The following is a 19,995-nucleotide window of genomic DNA, read 5'->3' as shown; positions in this document are numbered from 1 at the left end:
ACATCATTGGAGGATGTCGTTGCCCCGTTCCTAAAATCAGGAATACTTTGAAGGACAGCTATCACTAACTTACTTGAAAATGTTTAAATTCTTGGTGTGTTAGCAGGTCACCAGTTTGTCGTCATCATGTGTGAGACTTGTTTCAGATATTTTTCTGCCCTTTTGGTTCCGAAGACATTCGGGGGGCTTTTTCCCATTCGGTAAAGTTAATTGTCACTCTAACACTCTCACGCTCTCTTATTCACTCTCTCTCAGTGTCCCCCTACCTTCTCTGCCGACTTCTTCTTCTCTTCTATTATTGTTCTCTTCATCCACTTCTCCCCGTGTCTTCTTTCTTCGTCTACTTCTCTAGGAACCTGTCCTCTGTCTTCGTAATTCAGTCCTCCCAGTGAACTTATATAAAGAGTTGCGGGAAAGGAGAAAGAGACACCAAAGCAGTCGGTGGAGAATGTAGGGAGACATTGAGAGAGAGTGTGAATGATGAGTGAGAGGGCAAAAAAATTCAAACGAAAATTCGGAGCTCTTTACTTTGTTTTTCTTTGTTTCGTTGGGGTCCCTAATGGTTTTTAGGCATTCAAACTAATTAACGAAAATCACAAATTTTGTTAAAATTGAAATACATACAAATCTGAATGGCCCAATCTATTATGTATCTGTTTCGTGTCATTATAGTGGCTCTAATTTAACAATTAAATGCATCTTTACTAGTCCTTCTTTATTACTAAGGTGTTACATTTCCCTTATACAGTAAATTCACCTTTTTCAAGTTAAATAACACCATTTTTATTTTTTTTGGATTTTTGCAGGATATTCAACGTGGGTCTTTCTGTTGCCTTAAAGAGGATACGTTATATTTTTGAACTTGACAATATCATATTTTGTATTCTAAGTTTATTGTCTACAATTATTCCCAAATACTTTTTATTTGATGATTTCCGTAGCGCAACTGCATTCGGGATGTAATTTGCTCATTATTTTGCTCTCCCATAACGTATAACTTTGCATTTGTCTACCTGATGTAAGTGGCATCTATAAGAGGTGCAGAAACACTTCTCTTTCTCCATGAATCTGTCTGCAATATTCTAGCATCTTGGAGTACATCCGCAAAAGGGCGAAGCCACGGCAGGGGCACAGCCTTTTCCCTATTCCTTCAATCATAAGAGAGAGTGTGCGCGGAGGCTCTGTCTTTTTGCAGAAGTACCTGGATAACAGAGCTGATACCGGGGAGAAGCAGAAGAAGAAAGAAGACAGTAGAACGAAAAGAGACAAGAGAAGAAGCGGAGCTGCGGAAAAGGAGACGGGTATACGGAAGCTGTCGACGGAGAAGGAAGGGAGACATTAAGAGAGAGAGTTAATGAGAGTGTGAGCAAGCATGAGTGAGGGTGAGCGACAAGCCTCTAGGCTTCCAGTGCCGCAGATCTGAGATTAAAAATAAAAAAAATCTGAAATGTTTTTTATCTTATAATCAAGCAAATATGGGATATTTTTGTTTAAAAAAACACCTGTCCTTAATACCCACAACAAGATCATTAATAAACCCATAAAATAGAATGGAGGAAGTGCAGAACCCTGAGGTACCTCACTTAGAAACATAGAAAGTGATGGCAGATAAGAACCATTCGGCCCATCCAGTCTGACCAACCTCTGAGTGCTTTCCTCAGTCCCTGGCCTTGTTCTATATCTAGCTTAGGTCTATGCCGTTCCCATCCTTGCTTAAACGCCTTTGCTTTATTAACATCTACCACTTCTGCTGGAAGGCCATACCATGCATCTACTACCCTTTCAGTAAAGTAATATTTCCTGATGGTACTTTTAAACCTTTGGACCTCTACCTCAAGACTATATCCTCTTGTGGTAATAGTTCTTTAAATAAGCTCTATTCCTTTATCATGTTGACTCCCATTAAGTATTTAAATGTTTCTATCATATCCCCCGCCTGTCACGTCTTTCTTTCACTTAGAACTCTTGCCTAACTGCAGAATTACCGATTAACAACAACTCTGTGAGCTCTTTTTTTGTCAGCTTTCGACCCAAGTGCTAGCATTAATCCCTAAACCCATCTCTTTCAATCTGTCCAATAACCTGCTGGGTGTCACATCCACTACAACACCCCTATTTATATATTTACTCACCTCTTCATAGCAGGCAATTAAGTCACTCCGACATAATTTGTCTTTCTTAAAAAGGTGTTAACTCCTGTTACTCATATTGTCGTTGACAATATATTCTTGAAATAGACACTGAGTTGTATATCCTGCAAGGTGTCTGTGTTTTGTTGTCTGACTCTATAATAATAATTCATCGTTACGTGGTGATGTTCTGAGTCAGTGGATGATGAGGTTCTGCTTTACATTGCAATAGAAATCTGAATAAATGGTGATCATATTAAAGGCTATGTATAAAAATTATTCTGGTACAGAGTATGAAAAGTTGTTTTAACGCTTTACAACCGATCGAATTCTCTATGGAACTGCGGAGGGTGACTAATAGGTGAAGAAAGGCCAGATCTTGCAGTTAGTTAAAGCTGTGTTGCTGTCCTCAGAGTCGGGGAGCCAGTAGTGCAAGAATAGTTTTTATGCTGTTTGTGAGTATTTGCTGCTGTCACGGCTCCATATGAGCCACGCTTACGTCATCTAGCAGCCGCTGGCCTTAAAGTACCGGCCAGCTCGTGATCGCCATTCAACCCCAGACTACTTACATTAACAGAATAACATTAGAGGTGCGGGAACTAGGAACATAATGGGCAGTCTGTTCCCTGAGATCCACGAACTTTCACACAGAAGCAAAGAATATGACAGCAGATAAGGGCCATTTAGTTAGTCTGGACATTTTTCCTCCTACTGATCTTAAATCCTATTTGTTTCTCGGCTTTGTCTTCCGTGCAGAAGAGTTTTTGCGGCACCCTTACACTGCCTGACTCCATCACATCTCTACCACTTTTGCCGGAAGGCTATTCTAGTTATCCACCACCCTTTCAGTAGCGCTCTGGCTGGCATATGGAAACAGATATTGCGCCGTGTGAATTAAGTGCATGAAATTAAACAGAAAGCATCAGTTTCAATAGATTTATTATTCATTTTGAAATCTGTTGCTGATAATAACTGATGTGAAAGCTATATCCTGAGGGTGTGTACTATCAGGAGATAGATTGCCATTGGTATGTTTTTGTCTTCAGATGAAGGAGACAGCTGATTGGAGTCCATTCTCTGTTCGCTAGATCCTGTTTTGCAGCGTGGACTAGAAAAGATGGGTAAATAAAAGTCAGGCTAATCGAGGTCATCCGAGAAGGAAAAACACAAGTGGTAGGTGTGTCTCCTCAGGTGACTCTGAATTGGCTGAGAAGTTGTAAATGTAAATAACGAAAAGCAATTACAACACAACAAAGTATGATCGTCTACAGGTAAAAGTCTACTTTTATATCATAAACTACTTTAGTTCCAGATAATTAAAAGAAAACGTTTAGCCACAAGTCATTCAATTGATTTTTTCAGCAATCTAAGTATCTTTTTGTATTCAAATGACCTTAACCCCTTTGTGACAATGGCTGATTTTATTTTTTTGAACCCTTTGTGACAATGGCTGTTTTAACATTTTTTGCAGTGCTCGTGTTTAGCTGTCATTTTCTTCTTTCTCATTTACTGAACCCACACAAGTTATATATTGATATTTTTTTTTAGGACAAGAAGACCTTTTAACTCATCTGCAAAAGCTAATGAAAAAACTGCTAAATAGAGTCTACTATTTGTCCTGAGAAGACCACACCGGATGCCAGTCCTGTCAGCTAAGAACAGGAAACTGTGGCTACAATTCGCACAGGCTCACCAAAATTGGACAATGGAAGACTGGAAGAACATTGCTTGGTCTGATGAGTCTCGATTCCAGTTGCGACATTCAGATGCAGGGCCAGACTCAGGCGTAAAAACAACATGAAAGCAGGGACCCATCCTGCCTTGTATCAACGGTTCAGGCTGGTGGAGGTGGTGTAATGGCGTGGGGGGCATTTTCTTGGTACACGTTGGGCCCCTTAGTACCAACTGAGCATCGTTTAAATCCGACAGCCTTCCTGAGTATTGTTGCTGATCATGTCCATCCCTTTATGAGCACAGTGTACCCATCTTCTTATGGCTACTTCCAGCAGGGTAATGCACCGTGTCACAAAGCTCACATCAAACTGGTTTCTTGAACATGATAATGAGGTCACTGAACTCCAATGACCTCCACAGTCACCAGATCTCAATCCAATAGAGCACCTTTGGGATGTGGTGGAACGGAACATTCGCATCATGGATGGCCGACAAATCTGCAGCAACAGCGTGATGCCATCATGTCCATATGGACCAAAATCTCTGAATGTTTCCAGCACCTTGTAGAAAGTATGCCACGAAGAATGAAGGCAGTTCTGAAGGCAAAAAGGGGTCCAACCCGGTACTAGCAAGGTGTACCTAATAAAGTGGCCAGTGAGTGTATATTTAGCTTTCTTTTTTTTACACTTTGTTGAAACTGGATGGTGACATCAGTGGTGAATTATTTTCACATGTTACCGATTTTTTTTTTAAACAATTGTTACATTTCTTATTTTTTTTTTTATTTTACTAATCACATTGTGATTAGAAAGCAGGGCTCCATTGACTTGCATGGTGGGATGCAGTACCTTTTTCAACCTGCCTAGTTCTCAGGCCACCATCTTGCGAGAGGCAAATTCTCTCAGTGGTGCTTGTGACCACTCTACGGAGTGATCACAGTGCATTGTGGGGTGATTTTTCGGTGTGATCATAGCTCACTTTCTACACACTTTTAAAGTCATGATGTGCCAGGCACATCAATTGTCACCAACTGGATGTTTTTTCCGTGACGTGCCTGGCACTCAGTTGTTATAAAGGGGTTAAATAAAAGCTCACATCAAACTGGTTTCTTGAACATGATAATGAGGTCACTGAACTCCAATGACCTCCACAGTCACCAGATCTCAATCCAATAGAGCACCTTTGGGATGTGGTGGAACGGAACATTCGCATCATGGATGGCCGACAAATCTGCAGCAACAGCGTGATGCCATCATGTCCATATGGACCAAAATCTCTGAATGTTTCCAGCACCTTGTAGAAAGTATGCCACGAAGAATGAAGGCAGTTCTGAAGGCAAAAAGGGGTCCAACCCGGTACTAGCAAGGTGTACCTAATAAAGTGGCCAGTGAGTGTATATTTAGCTTTCTTTTTTTTACACTTTGTTGAAACTGGATGGTGACATCAGTGGTGAATTATTTTCACATGTTACCGATTTTTTTTTTAAACAATTGTTACATTTCTTATTTTTTTTTTTTATTTTACTAATCACATTGTGATTAGAAAGCAGGGCTCCATTGACTTGCATGGTGGGATGCAGTACCTTTTTCAACCTGCCTAGTTCTCAGGCCACCATCTTGCGAGAGGCAAATTCTCTCAGTGGTGCTTGTGGGGTGATTTTTCGGTGTGATCATAGCTCACTTTCTACACACTTTTAAAGTCATGATGTGCCAGGCACATCAATTGTCACCAACTGGATGTTTTTTCCGTGACGTGCCTGGCACTCAGTTGTTATAAAGGGGTTAAATAAGAATTTTTTTTTTTATTCCTGCATTCCTATGGTTTCTCTCCCATCGCCTGGGGCAGCCATTCGGTAGGAGTCTTATTTTTATACTTTCGCAACATTTTATTATGTAAGTACAAGGCAGTGGGGAAAGATGTCTATACATGTTGCAATATAAGCATATTACACGTGAAAGAAGTCTGCATATTTTTGTATATCTAAATAACCGGTAACTGGCCGGTAGAAGGATAGCAAGAGGTATAGCAAGAGAAGGGCAAGCCACATTACCTGAGCTATTGGTCCAACAATAATACCAGGAATGGACTGTAATCAGGTCCAAGTGCTTAAGTATAGCTTGAAGAAGAAAAATGTTGTTGCCAAGCCAAGTAAGGGCAAATCTGGCTGGTATACCGTTAGTTATGGCAACTTACAGTGAGCCACTACACCTAACCACAACATTAAACGTGCAGTGCTTGTGTTGGCAGGTAGAGGGATGTGAACATTTTCAACCATATTTTAAAGATCTTCAAAAAAAAAAGAAGGCATTGTAGAAAAGGGTTCTGCCTAATTTTGCCCTGTCATTTATGGCATTATGACACTTACATGGAGTTTATGTACTATTTTTGAGTAGCGTAAACAACTACGAAAACCAAAATTATTATAGTTTTTTTAATTGATTAGAGTGTTTATTTTCATTGTAGAGAGAAATTTTGCCTGTTCTCACATCTCACTCAGTTCCCAGTACAGCATGTGGTTAATTCTGACTGGTCTGCAAAATTTAAGAATGCACTGATAAATTTAGCAGACTAGACCCCAAGTTTACCCATAAAAACTTGAACTTCTGCTGAAAAAACCCCAATATACCCGTATATAGTTTTGATGGGTTAAATTAGAAAATTAAATTAGAAAAAGTCTGGCTCAAAATAAATCAAAATCTTTTTTTTAATTGTTGTATTAATTATTTTAATAACAGGGTAGTCTGCATAGCTGGTATACTTGGCATTAACAAAATATTCCTGCAGCATTAGCTTACTAATTTAGTTGGACTTTTGACCTTTTATATTTGTCAACAACAATTTTAGCATTAGGTCGAGTGGTATTTATAGGTTACGGTGAAAGGGAGAGCTGGCTTTTTTCTCCTGAATATTTACATTTCAAGGACCCCTCTGTAGTAAGACAGAGGCACCCTAAAAATGTTTAAAGAAGACTTTGTAAGATAGACATGGAAAGAAAAAGAGATGAATATCAGTAAATATTTCCCTTGCCTTCCATGTAGCCCTTAAAACCCATGACTGGCCAGCCTTGTGAAGATTATCACCTCTTTTGTTATAGGATGTGACTAGGGGTTTTATAAATTATTTTAGGTGTTTTATGGCCTTACGATAACTTCTATGTCATTGGATAAATTACTTTGAATATGAAAATGGTTTTTTTTATTCTCTATTAGATCTTATGTTTGCCTCTAATAAAAGAAGTTGTGAGATGTAAATTATCATGTGACATGCTGGCATCTGTTATGCTTACATCGCTTTTGAACAATGTTTTTCAGCAGACTTAAGCATTTTATTTCCTAATACTTGCTGATTTGCCAGCATTCCTCTCAATATTTCACAAGGGCATTGCAAAATCATGTTCATGTTTTTTTAAGTCTCGCCCCATGTGCTGTAGCCAATAAATTATTAGTACGCACTTTGGATTTGCCATTATAAGCGGTAATTCATCCATCCAAGCGCTGTACAGGTACATAGTATTTAACCTTAATTATGTGATTTTTGGCCTACCAATTGAAATGGAATTGGTTCACAATACAAATTTGGGTTAGACTTTTTCTATGTGTTCATTTTGTGACCCTGTTCGGGTCATGGAGTGGTCTGCCATAGTCATGCCCCTGCGATCACGATGGCGCGGTCCCTGTAGGACCATCATTTATGGTGTACCTAGTACGTCATCAGTCATAAAGCGCTTATAGTATACTAAACGTTATATCTGACATATATATATATATATATATATATATATCATAAAGATTGTATTATGGCTTAAAACCTATACAAAAGAGTTATGCTCTATTTTAAACATAATTTTATTTTATATTTAAACTATTTTGCCCTCCTTGTGTTTAATATGAGTTTTTTAAAATGCATCTTTAAAAAAAAAAAAAAAAAACACTTACCTTAGGAAGAAGTTGCAGCTACAGAGCTGCAGTTCCAATCCTTTTCCTCTGTTGTCCGACGATTTTTGAAGCAGTCAGTTAGTGACACAAAAATATTTCTGTTGAAATTAGTATTTTTTCACCCCCAACAAAGGTGAAAATGCATATGGGGGGGTTCTGCCTAGAATGGCTGGAGCAAACCTGTGATAGCCCACCCATCATATAGAATACATTAGCGTCCAATGTAAGCACCCACATAGAACTTTTGCATACGTGCAGACATGCCTCACTGCTCATGTTCATTAACTGAACCAGGATGTGACGGCAGCCACCTGGTAGCCAAGCAGTCCGACAAGTATAGTGAATACTGATACATTTAAAAACCATAAATGTTGCATAAATATTGACATGAACATGTTACATACATTTGATATAGGGAACCTAGTTCGATTCTGGTAACTGTAATTCTGTTCACCCTATGTTTTGTGCTTTATCAAACAATGTTTGCTATTTTGTTGACTTTCCCTTCCTAATTAAAGTGGGTACTAGTTTTCGAGCAAGAGGGTTCTAAAAATGAAGACTTCCATGCTCTCCTAACTAAAGTTCTCTTGGAGATCTGAAAGTAATTTAAGATGCTGGATGGACAAAGTGCACCCGAGATGGCAGGAGGTTTATACCCTGGGAGAGGAATTCCTAGGCATATCCCAAAAGTAGCCTTACTCTATGATATGTAAAAAGTGAAGTAAATAATACAGTAACAACATTGACACAGATATATAACGATATCTGATATTTTGTGAGTTGAAGAGTCGTGTCTGGTAAGTTTTTGCTCCTCTTTTTTGACACTTCATAACACAGTCCTCTTTCATATTCACATGATATAAAATACCAGTAACCCACTAAAGGTAGTACAGAATAATGAAAATAAGATACCTTGAATTGATATCTGTGTTCAAGCAGGGGTTTCCATGAATCTTATCTGTTATTAGCAAAATCAAGATCGTGTAGTGTCATCAAACGTCCTATATTCAATGTGATTTAATAATTGTCATGAAGTTTACATTCAGGTTATTAATGGATTAAAGCAAAATGGAACAGATCCTGGCCTTTTTTTCTCCACGCCAATGAAACTGGACCGTCCCAAATTGGCATTAATTCTGAATTGTGTTGCTTTATCGAAAGCCCTGCCTCTTTAGGTATTTATTGAATAGCTGCTGACCTGAAGCCTCTAATGAGTGTGGACTCGTATACGATTTACAAAAGGATAATGTCTACCTTGTTACTGCTTCTTAAGGCTATTATAAGAAAAAAATGCCAAAAATGCACAGCCACTTGGATAACAAGACCTCTAAGGACAAGTCTTTTTACCAATACACAGTGTTTTTCTCACTGTGAACTATTTCCGAAAGGTTTTTAACCTGGGATCTGGTAACACAGGGTTGTTTATTTGCTTTGCTCCTGACCTTTGAATATTTTGAATCGCGTCTCTCTTTTATTCTATATGTGATTTTTTTTTGTAATGTACTAATCTTAGTCTTTAGTTTAAGGTAACACAATTTTTTTCCTTTTGATTGACGACACTCTCCTGAAGAAGCTGGGAGAAACCGGCGAAACGCGTCAAGAGACTTCCATCCGAAGGATCACATCACCAGCTTTTTATATCTTCTTACCAGTATTGGATTTGTTTGCATGACTTCTTAGTTATGCCACCATGTCTTGTAAGTGGTTTTAGTATTTAAAGTGTATGAAGCTGGAATATACCGCACAATTGCTGCTTTTATTTTTATAGATTTCAAGAATATATTAATTTTTTTTTTTTTACAATCAGTAGTATCTCTAGTCTGCTTTTTCCAATCATATTACACTATTGAGGAATTTTTGTTTTCTCCCTATGTACATGCGCCCCTTCTTCTGATTACATTTGGAGGAATACTTAGGCTGGGTCCTGCAGTACAGTATGGGGGGGGTTATTACATTTTATTATTTGTTTATATATTTCAAATTTTCTTAATTTAAGCACATATATCACGTGTTAAGGAATACTGATCTACTTATTTGTTAACACCTTTTATTCCACCAAGAGCTAAGAGCTGTTTCAAGGATCTCAGGTCTGGAATCTACAATTTTTGGACTAATTGAATTGAGGGTTGATGAAAGATTTCATGTCATTGACTATAGTATACATTATACAGGGCCAACTCTGCCTATCCCTTACTCCTCCACATGCAATTATATATACTACAAACTCATCATATTTTAGGCAGATTAGAGTAAAATGTGTGATGTCAGGAAAGAGTAGACTTGCTTTTTTACACCTCCTGCAATTTAGTGTTTAGTACATGGGTGGCAAATGTGGGAAGTGATGCAGAAAACATTTTTTAAAAATATCAGTTTGGACATAAGTTATGGTGGGTAAAGGTGATGGAAAACCCTTCCACTAAAATTAAGGGGGTAGTAGAAGCATTATTAAACACTCATCTACAGACACCAGACGGCTTGTTTTTCCCTCAGAAATCTCATGGTGCTGCCACAACCACAGGGGATTCTGGGTAGGCACATGCAAATAAGGTCAACAATTATCACCTTTTGCCTCCATATCCATTTCATACATGGATCCCTTGAGAGTAATTGCCCGCTGTATAGGACAGCCTTTAGACAAAACCCGGGTAAGAAGTGCAGTAGCCAGATCACCGCTCATGGCCAGCTGTTAACGGGACTCGTCAGCATGAAGTTGTGATACCGGCTTAATACTTGAGGCTTGGGGTAGCCAAGAAATACCATTACATAAGTTATGGTGATGGAAAACCCTTCCACTAAAATTAGTGGAACCAAGTTGCCGTAGTTGGAACCAATTAGACATCAATTGCTGATGTGTAGAAGGTGTATCATGTAATATGTGACAAATACAATAGTTATTTGCTACAACCATTTGTTATCAATTTTCATCACGCGTGACAGTATGACAAACAATACCCCGAACATCTTCAAAACCTATGGGCTTTAGTTTGGAAAGTTCTAACAGCTACATTTTACCATATTAATAACCCCGTAAATTAGATTACATATCAAGCTTTTTTCTTTTGGATAGTCCACCTGGCAAACAGCCGTTGTGAAAATTACTTATATAGCACATGGACTTTGCATTTATTATTGGAAGTTTGCAAGGATAGGTTAGTGAACCCCTGTTCTTTGATGTTGTGAAATATGCTATTTTTTGAAACTCCATTGAGAAAAGTAGATCTTTGGAATCATGACAAAAACACATCCGCCTACTGTCACAGAATGTACAGTACAGAAGTCTATGACTATATAATGTACTTTCCTGACAAACACAATATTATAATAGTTGTTAATCTTTGAATCTATCATGGCCAACTTTACTTTAAAAAAAAAACAATTATCCTGTTGAAAATATACCTTTATCCTGTATGTATAAAGGTACATTTGTCAATTTTCGACATGCCCGTGACTATATGTTGTTTTTTCCAGGTCAAGTTTTGCTCTCTCTCTCTCTCTATATACATACCCACTGCAAAGTACAATGTCATTAATGCATAGTAATCAATAAAAAAAAGCTATAAAACAGTTTCTATATATCTTATTAATATAGTGAATATTATTTTCTAATATGCAGGTGCTTCTCGACTTACAAGGGGGTTCATTCAGATGAACCCATAGTAAGTTGAATATATTGTAAGTGGAATTCACTACATGCACTGCACAGTAACTGTATCATCCATGGATAACGAAGTCAATGTAGGGAATGTGCATCGCTATCATTATGGTAAGTCGAACCATCATAAAGCGAGGAGCATCTGTAGTCTTGACAGTACTAAAAAAAAAAGCATGGATTTTAATCACGTGATGTGCGCAGAGTTTGTGCTAGAGAAACAACATTTACAATATCCCACTGAAGCAAGATACAACTGTAAAAGAATCAAAATTATTGTTTTGTCCATGAAACAATGAGAGGGGAATCAAAAAGTGATTTGGTGTGTGTCCTCTAATTGTCTCTGGCTAAAATTCTTTGAGCACTTTGTAAACATTGCACTATTTTAAATTTAGAGGAGGATTGAGTTCAGAGATTGGCATAAGCGTAATCTTTTGGTTAGAAAAATGCAGAAAAAACATAATAATTGACTAGTTGGTTACTATAGAGTACCCTTTTTTTCTACCATATTTTTTGATATCCATTAAAATCCTTTATTGTATTAACCGATACCAATTTCTGGCAAATTATTTCACTTTGTAAAATCAGAGGCACGGACGGGGATCGAACCCGTGATCTTCGGTTTACGAGACCGACGCCTTACCACTTGGCCACCATGCCGATTCCTTATATAACTGCTTTCAAAATCAACGCCTTAAAGTAGTTTTTGAAAGGGGTCCTGTGGCATCATGATATATTTCTAGATGCTGGTTTCAGTTGCTTCTCATGATGCTGGCTCTGATTGGGAACAAAATAGACAAAAAGACTAAAAAAAAAAAAAGGTTGATTTTATATACGCTTGTTTTGTGCAGGTTGCCATAACCTATGACATTTTGTAATGTTGGCCTAAAACTAAAGACTTTATTTAAATCCTTCTTTTATTTATCCTTCTTTTCTTCCCTGATGTTGCGCTTTTTCAGGAGCTCAGAATAACAGCTGTCCTGCTACCAATGGTTTGTAAAACTATGATAGTTTAACAAAAAATAAACTGATTCAAATATTTTCCTTTATTCCTTTAAATTGTCGAGTATTTTAGTTAGTTAAAAGTGTTTAACTACTGACATCACCTGTATGTCTTCTCATGCACGGTGCTAAATTATGTATTTGGCCATTTTTTTTAATAATATATAAGACTGTAGGTACCAACAAGTATGAAGATTAGCTTTTGATTGCTGAATTTACAGTTTTTGGTTCATACATACTTTGGTTTATACTTTTTCTTGATGATTAGACTCGTATCTTAGTTCCACCTTTTCATTTTTAAGCATTGGATAAGAGCTGGCAGAAATGGTATACTATTTTTGGTTATAATTAGTGCCTTCACTGTGGAGGAGCAGCTTTTCTTATATCTTTGCCGTTGGCCTGGGTAGACTAATTCCGGGGATGTAGAGTTCCAGAATTAAATCTTATCATAGGCTGTGCATGGGTATATAGGAGGACATGAAAACAGAGCCGCGGTTACACAGGTGACAACCAGAACATACAATATATGACTAAAATGATGTGGACAATGTATGAAATCCATGTTTTCTTAGTTCCTTATACATATACTCACATTAGGCCTGAATGCAACCTCAGTTTTAGGAACATGTGTTTCTGATCACATGACATAGCTGTTTAAGGGTCTTCTTTGGAATGCTAATATGTTACATATACCCTAACTGATATTGTAAAAGGCGTACAAAAATCATGCATTGAGGTGCAGGCTTCCTTTCTTTTGTATCTTTTCATAAACACAGAGCCTACAGCACCCAAGCACCATCGTCTTACTATCATCTGTCATCAATCAGTGCTTGGGTATATATGGAAACATAACATTTGAAGGCAGATAAGAACCATAAGGCTTATCCAGTCTGTCATTTTTTCCTGGAGTAAGGAATTCAAACCCCCATCAGTTTTTGGTCTGGTCCCATAGCGAGGATAGCTTTATGTCTATCGAATGCATGTTTAATTTCCCTCACTGTATTAGCCTCCATCACTTCTGCTAGGGGATTATTCCATGTACCTACTACTCTTTCAGTAAAGTAGAGCGTCCCTACATTTCATTTATACTAACAAATAAACCAACCTAAAATACATAGAAGTTAAACTTCGGTCATAGATACATTTAGATATTTAATAGAAACAAATATCTTAAGAGACACCCCTCCTAATTATTAAGTTTAGGTGTTACAGCTACAACCATTGCTAACAGGTGTGTCAAATCCAGCACATAGACCCAGCATCTTCACCGACATTTGACAGTAGAGGGGGTCATATGATGCCTCTTTTGTCACAAGTCAGTTCAGGAAATTTCTGCCATGCTAGATCTGCCCCGGTCCACTGTAAGTGTTATCATTGCGAAGTGGAAGCGTCTATGAGTAGTAACAGCTTGGCCGTGAAGCTTGCAGCGTGTAAAAAATGGCCTGTCTTCCCTAGCCTTACTCCTTACAAAGTTCCAAAATTCCTCTGAAAGCAACACAGGCTGAAGATCACTATGGGCAAAGCCAAGCGTCGGCTGGACTCTGGAGCAGTAAAAACGTGTTCTCGGGAGCGATGAATCACGCTTCGCAATCTGGAAGCCCAATGAAGAAATCCTGACCTGGCAGGTGCCAGGAGAACGCTATCTACCGGAATTCATGGTAAAGTTAGGTGGTGAATGAATATTTGTTTTCTGAAGCTGTTTTTCAGTGTTTGGGCAAAGCCCTATAGTTCCAGTGATGTTTAATGTTTATTCTAAAAGTCTCTAAATGCTGTAGCATTGTCAGCATAGAAGGGGTATTATATGTAAAGATATATATTCCATATACATGTCCTTAAATTTGGAAGTTGATTGCCCATTATTTTCTGCAAAAGGTGCTTGCAACATAATGATATGTATAAAAATAATTTGTATGCATAGGATACACAAATTTTTATGGTATAAGTTTGCTCAATTTCCTTACTAGATCACTTCTCATGTGACATCTGCCCTTGGCGTGATGGCTCAGTGGGTAATTACATTAACCTGACAACAATACATGCTTAAACCTCAGGGTCCTACCAAGGACAAGTACTGTTGTTTGGGTAACAATCCATTTGTTTTGTTGGGAAAAAAAAAAAAAAATTTGGGCACAACGCTTCCGTTTATTTTCTCAGTGAAATTTGTACTGCTCTAGCTCCTTTTCTTCACAGTGAATAGCATACATTGGCTACATATGTATCGTAACGTTTCCAGACGAGGCTTCCCCAAGTCTGCTGGTGACAATACAGGTATTTCCAGAAGTGGTATGAGTTGCTCTTTAACTAACTACGCTTTAACTATGCTTGGCAATAAATTCCTTGGGCTATGATTGACTAGAACTCAGTGAAAACTTCTGCTCGTAAAAGGGCAGGAAGCGCACAGAAAATGTTAAGAGAAAATGTATCTATTCTTTCTGAGCACACAGCTGGGTTGGGTGGATGATAGAACAGACATGGACACTGGCCAGAGAAACCAGGACTCGAGTTATGGCTGGTACACAGAGTCACAATACAAATAAGTGTAGTAAGATGCAGACTTTTTAGGCAGTGGAAAAGACAAACACAATTTTGGGTTTATGTGAGTTGTGACCAGCCAAGCAGTATTGTGTTTATCCTCGGGTTGGGTTTATTATAATTGCAGAATCTTTCTTACCTAAATTATTTTGTCCTTATGGTATTGTTATTACTTAGTCTTTAGTAAAAGGGGACACCTGCTATTTTTGATATGGAACTCTATATTTACAAGTACTCAGAAAATGATGCCCCCGCTATGAAACCACATATCAGCACAATAATAAAAGTTACTAGACTGGAGGAGTAATCTGGGAGGATGTTTTTGTGCTTTCAACATGAACAAGATAAAACCCAAGGTTAAATTGGTGTCTCTTGCATATATATTATTCCTCTGTTGAACTGTTCGTGTTCTATTAATTATCAACTAACTTCCTTAGAATAAGGAACTTATACTACAGGGCAATGCCTGTAATGTAAATGTTTGTGAGTGAAATATAACTGTTTAATGTACTGACCTGGAAATATTTGTCGTCAACACATAGGACATGACCTACCAGAAAAAACACAACTTTTCAATGGAAAACAGGAAACATATGAGCTTTAGTGGTTTTATCAAGCACTACGTTTATTAATTAAATAGCTAAGTATTAGACAGAATCTCCATTCTTTTCTGAGGGCTGCTATTAGTCAACCAGCAATCCCAATTGTGGGCATTAAAACACCTACAGCCTTGTGTTTGTGTCATGGGAGAATCCAGTCTTTTGTTCCTCGTGTCACCGAAAAGGAACAGTCAAACTTTAATTATTAAGGTGAAGTTGAAAAACAGTCCAGGCTTGCATCACTTCCTCACTTTTTCCAAACACAGTTCCACCTCACCTCCTTAATTATGGCCAGTAATTATTCAGATGAGTATTTCCTGGGATTCAGGGCTGGCCTATTGCTGAAAACAAAGACAACTCAATTATATCCAATTTTTCAAACAATCATTACTGGGATCTACTTTAAAGCCATATTTTAAGGGCCTACACAGGCCCGGACTGGGACAAAAAATAGGCCCGGGCATTTAAGCCTGAGCAGCCCATTTTTATTTATTTATTTATTTATTATTAAAGTCCACCCTTCATGTACCATCTTTGCATTTACTTTCTCATTCACACAAATCATTAACACATTCATTAATGCAGTCTCACAAATCATTCAAGCAATTCATCCACACCTGAATTCATTAATTGTCATACGCATTCACACAATTCATCCACACATTTATTCATTCATTCTCATATGCGTTCACACTACCCCCTCTCCCCATCTTATCTGCCCCTTATCACTATGTTCCTCCTTTTCACTATGTACCCCCTCTCACTATCTATCCCCTCTCCCCATTTCTCACTATCTAACCCCCCTCTGCCCCTTCTCACTGCACCCCCCTCCCTCACCCTACTTACCTTGTTGCCGGAGCAAGCAGCAACTGCGACCGGGCCCGCGGCAGGGCTGGATTGACTTAGGGGCTGATGGAGCTGCAGCTCCAGGCCCCTACCTTAAAATAGGCCCAGTCAGGACCGGACTGACTGGGCCTATGCGGCCTCTACGGCCGCATTAACGCAGAGCCCCTTAAGCCCGCCGCAACTGCGACCGGGTCCGCCACTCTAAGGGGCCGGGAAGCCCCCACCAGGGCCGGCCTTAGGGGTCTGCGGCCACACAGGGCTTAAATTAAAACATGGGGGCTTTTTTTTTTTTTACTTTATTTAACATCCTCCATGTTAAATAAAGTAAAAAAAAAAAAACCCCCGATGTTTTAATTTAAATCCTGTGCGGCCACAGACCCCTAAGGCCGGCCTTGGTGGGGGCTTCCCGGCCCCTTAGAGTGGCGGACCCGGTTGCAGTTGCGGCGGGCTTAAGGGGCAGGTGCCCCTTATGCCCTGCGCTAATGCGGCCGTAGAGGCCGCATAGGCCCAGTCAGTCCGGTCCTGACTGGGCCTATTTTAAGGTAGGGGCCTGGAGCTGCAGCAGCCCCTAAGTCAATCCGGCCCTGCCGCGGCCGCTGCCCGGCCCACCGGGCAAATGTAGGCCCGATGGCCAGTCCGGGCCTGGGCCTACATAGATTAAAAGTAGTTAAAAAGATGTCAAATGCTTATTATTTTGATTGTACTGTATCTTCTGGATATGTATCTCTGCTAGCATTTGTAATCTCTATACAAACCTATGCACATCTCACATATATATCGGAATTTGTTGAAACAATATCTGTTGTGAGCGGACCCACTATGCAGAGATAACGCTCACACTGCAGTGCCACCTACAACAGCCTCAAGCCTTCCAAAGTTAAGATGCAGGCACTACATGTGACAAAGAGAGTAATCGGGGTCACAAGACAAAGGACAATGTTTGGAAATTAAGTCAAGGTCAGTAATATACATACCTGTGAGCTTGAATGCAGGTGCTCAATTTAGTGTGTCTTTAAACAAATCAAGATTTCTATGACAACTTTTATATGTGACACTAGGGTAACACATTTGATGGTCTAGTAAAGGGTTAATATTTCAAGAGCCAGTTCATTAAGGAAGTTCCAAGGTATGGTAATAGGTTAGGAATGGCCAGATCTGACGGCAGTAGATCAAGATAAACGCTGGAAGCACACCTAGAGTAAATACAACGGACTCCTTAAAAGTGCAAGGACTGACATAAATAGGAGGCTAACTAGTCGGATGCCCTTCATCTGAGAATACAGGTGTAGAAAATGTAAGCCAACGCTGAAAATGTAAGTCATATAACTTAAAACCTCATCAAGCAGGAGTCTTGGGTGGTAGAGTGCATAGAGATACTGTCTCACACTCTTAGGTTCAAACTCCCTGTGTGCTGGGATGCATGTAGAGCAAGGTATCATCCAAGTGGACACCTCACCACCCGGGTGGCATTACCAATTGGTAGACTGATACTTTCTAAAATGTAACTTTTAATTGTAGCATTAAAATAGAGTATTGTCCATTGATATAGCGTATGAAAATGAATTGGAAATCATGGAGAATAAAGACAAAAATGTAAAAATGAGCAAATAAGTGATCTTCACTTAAACACATAGAAGCTATAAACGTGCACATAATCTGAGTGAGCATTTCATTAATAATTCTTTTTGCATACAGGATGAAATTGTTTTCTTAATTTTCTTTTGGGTCGCTACTAATATAAATGTCTCAAAAACAAGGAGGAACTCTTTGAAACTGTCAGTGCTGATGGAAGGGTGATGACCCATAATATATTTGAGGTTCAATGACCCTTTACTTTTTGTGATCTCCATGTGACAGTAAGAGATTAGTTTGTTCTCCAACTAAGGACGAGGAGACATAGGTGAAACAATAGCTTAAAATTCAGTGCATGATAATAGCAATTAATCATTAAGATAATGGATATAGCCATTTTATCCCAAGAGAAAATGTAATATTTTGGTAACTCTTGAAATGAAGAAGAAACCTCTGATGTTCTAAAAATCTCTCAATATACTGTAAGGCATACGCTTTAACTAAAGACACCATGTGAAAGAGGGACACATTTACCGAGACTGTAATGACAGCAACTTCTGATTGCAAGGCTAGGGGATGTACTTTTTAGGAGATTTATTGACGTATTGATAACCTTTTTATTACATGGATAACTTTTTATGTACTTTGTTAAACACAATAATGCGAGTTTTATGGATGTCGAGGACTGGGATACACTCTAAACATTCTGAGGTCTTACTTGAAATATGCTTTGGCAACTGTCTTATGCATATATGTAATATATATTACATACACACACGTCCATCAGACTGCCAAACACAAAAATATGTTTCCACTGCTCCAGAGGCGCATTACACCACTCGATCCGGCACTTGTAATAATTGTACTTGGTGATGTATGCAGCTGCTTGGCCATGGAAACCCATTCCACGAAGCTCCCACAGCACAGCTTGTGTGCCGATGTTAATGCCAGTGAAAGTTTGGAACTCTTCAGCTATGGAGTATGCAGAGCACTTGGTGATCCCGCTGTGTGACTTTACGTGGTCTTAGTCTTTGTGAGTTGCCGTTCCTCGTAAATGCTTCCACTTTCCATTAATACCACTTACGGTTGACCGTGGGAAATCTCGCAGGGATGACATTCACAAACTGACCTATTGTAAAGGTGGCATCCTATCACAGTACCACGCTTGAATTCACTGACCCATTTTTTCACTAGTGTTTGTAAAGGCAGACTGCATCGCTAGGTGCTTGATTTTATATACTTTTGGCAATGGGTCTTAATCAAACACCTGAATTCAATAATTAAGAGGTGTGTCCCAATACTTTTGTCGACATCTCCAGGTTCTTTGGGTCAGTTTCTTATTTCTCCAGGCATGGGAGTGGCATTTGTTGATGCCCACTCTCTTCATAATCATCATGAACTTTTCCCTGATTCCCACTCAATCCCCCCTCACTAAAGGCTTTCTCAGCTAGCCCTGCTCCTCCACGAGTTAGAGTTCTGGATATCCTAACCAGATATGGAGTTGCCATGTTGCTGGGCTAGAAGGTACTCTATAGTTAGTGTGTACTTAGGACACCGGCTGTTTTTCTCATTTCTCTAAAACAGTTAAGTGCTTGTGTAAATAAGACAACTTCTTTTTTAGTCTCTCTAAATAATAGCAATGTTTTTCCATAGCATAAGAGACAATCTCATTCCCTAATGCCCTGCTGTAATCTCTCAGCAAGCACTGGATATTGTAATACTGATCCCAAACTACCGACGCCTGCAGCAGGCTTAAGCGTTGTTAGCTAAGAAAATGTTAAAGAGCCACGGAATCATATTTCATCAGTAAATGGCCGCGCATTTTAATATTGTATCAGCTGCATTGTAATCCCAGCACACATTTGTTTAAATGTTAAGCATATAATAAAGAAGCTCTTAACAAATGCTAGTCTCTTACAAATGCTTCACATTGAAATGGGGAATCCAGGCTCATATTAATATCGTATTCATATTTTTGGGTTATCTGGTAATCCTAAAACATTAAAAATCTTTTCTCTTAGTAAAATATGTTCATATTATCAAATATATCCCAATAT

The 19,995-nt window shown here is 38.8% G+C and overlaps 2 long non-coding RNA genes and 1 other non-coding gene across 3 annotated transcripts in view; 1 reads left to right on the top strand and 2 right to left on the bottom strand.

Annotated features, from left to right (window-relative positions):
* Positions 1 to 3,051: 3,051 nt before the first annotated feature.
* On the bottom strand, positions 3,052 to 5,928 carry LOC128497936 (uncharacterized). Its single transcript, XR_008354361.1, has 2 exons — positions 5,854 to 5,928; positions 3,052 to 3,237 (listed from the first exon to the last, which is right to left on the bottom strand). It is a non-coding gene; the product is annotated as an uncharacterized LOC128497936 (long non-coding RNA).
* Positions 5,180 to 19,995, top strand: part of LOC128497937 (uncharacterized) — a 39,273-nt gene continuing 24,457 nt past the window's right edge. Inside the window, exon 1 of the long non-coding RNA XR_008354362.1 lies at positions 5,180 to 5,190. This is a non-coding gene — a long non-coding RNA (uncharacterized LOC128497937). The remainder of the gene's footprint in view (positions 5,191 to 19,995) is intronic.
* TRNAT-CGU (transfer RNA threonine (anticodon CGU)) lies at positions 11,976 to 12,047 on the bottom strand. Its single transcript has one exon. It is a non-coding gene; the product is annotated as a tRNA-Thr (tRNA).

Source organism: Spea bombifrons, chromosome 5 (genome assembly GCF_027358695.1).
Source record: "Spea bombifrons isolate aSpeBom1 chromosome 5, aSpeBom1.2.pri, whole genome shotgun sequence".
Taxonomy (NCBI): domain Eukaryota; kingdom Metazoa; phylum Chordata; class Amphibia; order Anura; family Pelobatidae; genus Spea; species Spea bombifrons.
This window is presented reverse-complemented; position numbering and strand designations above follow the sequence as displayed.